This window comes from Myotis brandtii, unplaced genomic scaffold, assembly GCF_000412655.1.
Source record: "Myotis brandtii unplaced genomic scaffold, ASM41265v1 scaffold187, whole genome shotgun sequence".
Lineage (NCBI taxonomy): Eukaryota > Metazoa > Chordata > Mammalia > Chiroptera > Vespertilionidae > Myotis > Myotis brandtii.
In genome coordinates this window covers 2,923,453-2,925,268 of record NW_005356944.1, presented here as the reverse complement: position 1 = coordinate 2,925,268, position 1,816 = coordinate 2,923,453, and the positions used below count along the sequence as shown (strand labels likewise).

General features: G+C 62.2%; 1 pseudogene; it reads left to right on the top strand.

The window, feature by feature from the left end:
• The first annotated feature begins 2 nt into the window (after positions 1 to 2).
• Positions 3 to 1,322, top strand: LOC102246933 (annotated as a pseudogene).
• Positions 1,323 to 1,816: the final 494 nt, after the last annotated feature.

Here is a 1,816-nt window from a genome sequence, read left to right as displayed (position 1 = left end):
CTGCCATCCCCGCCCGTCCATGGCCCAGCAGTCCGAGGACCAGGCTCCTGTGCCTGTTTAGTTTCCCAGGTGGCAAGTGTGACCCGGCTGACCAGGATGTGGTGCACACGGCCCTGAGGGAGACCCGGGAGGAGCTGGGCCTGGCTGTGCCCGAGGACGATGTGTGGGGTGTCCTGCAGCCCGTATATGACCAGGTGAGCCCACCAGGCTCTGAGGCCACAGCCATCCTTCACCCCATTCACCCGCTCTCCTGCCCTGGGCTAGGCACCGGGTCCCCAGGGACAAGGAGCTGGTCATGGACTCCCGCAGGTGCAGAATGCAGTGAGCACCAGGCACCTGCCTGTCCCCCCTCTCCCATCGCCACCACCCATCAGGGCGGGGCCAGGGGCATTTTTATCCTCTTCTCACAGGGATACTGAGGCTCAGGTTCCGGTGGAAGTGGCTCTGGGGTGAGCCAGCTCTGCTCAGTTTGGTGGATGAGGGTTGGGGAAGGCCCACAGGGGAGGAAGGGATTGAATGACAAGCGGCAGGTTTCAGGGTAGTAAAAGTAAGGGAAGGTTGTTCTAGTGGAGGGAACAGTCTGTGAAGGCCCAGAGGCCTGAATGGGGAACCCGAGTCGGTCAGCCTGGCTGGAGTGAGCCCCACGCAGGACAGGGGCCAGATGGACCTGGCCTTGACTCCTAACGGCCTCTGGATGGCAAGGGTGGGGTCTCCCTGTCAGCCTCCCTTCTCCAGCCCCAAAGGCCTGCCAAGGCCATGCCTCCCTTCACTGCCTGCCTCCCTGGCCCAGGCAAAGAACACCGTGGTGCCGGTGCTCGCTGGAGTGGGCCCGCTGGATCCCCAGAGCCTCCAGCCCAACCCTGAGGAGGTGAGTAGGGGCAAGGATGCCGGGGGACTGGGTTGTCCCCATGGGGGGAAGCTGCCATGGTCAGTCCTCTGCCCGCCCTCCCGCTGCTCCTGTCATAGGTGGAGGAAGTGTTTGCACTGCCCCTGGCCCACCTGCTGCAGGCGCAGAACCAAGGCTACACCCACTTCTGCAAGGGTGGCCACTTCCGCTACACAATGCCTGTCTTCCTGCACGGGCCACACCGCGTCTGGGGGCTCACCGCTATCATCACCGAGTTCACCCTGCAGGTTTTAGTACCTGGCGCTTACCAGCCCCGCCTGGATATCCCTGGGGCGTGGAGGCTCCGGGGCTGAAGACTGGCCCCAGGCAGCCCCTGCCCTCACCCTGCCAGGCCAGCGCCACCTCAGGACTGAATAAAGAGCCTTTACCAACTCTTGGGCAACTGCATCTTCTGTGCTAGGGCCCTGACCTCGAGCAGACCCCATGGGACAGCTGGTCTTCTGGCTGGGGCACCCCTGTCCAAGCACACTGTCACCCACAGCAGTGGGCACTTACCCTGCACCAGGTACTCGGCATCATTCCACCCTCACCTCAGCCCTGTGAGTGGGGCCAGCACTGTCCCTGGCTGGTGAGCTGGGCTCAGAGAGGACAGACAGCTTGACCGAGCTGGGATTTGAACCGGGCCCTCTCTGACTAGAGCCCAGACCCTTAGCCACTGTAGGTTCCTTCCTCCGTGCCTGGCTGACCACGTGCTGGGCCGCAGGAATCTGGAGAGGAGCCCTGCACGTGACTAATGAGCGCCCACTGCGGACCAGCCAGATGTTGTCCTGGCCTCTGGGGGAGATGGGGGTGGGGGTGGGGGTGGGGCTCAGACTAGGGGAGACCTTAGACCAGATAATCATGTGGTTGCACATTAAACAATCACATATAAATAATAGTGGAATTATACAGGGTTCTGTGTAAGAGTTC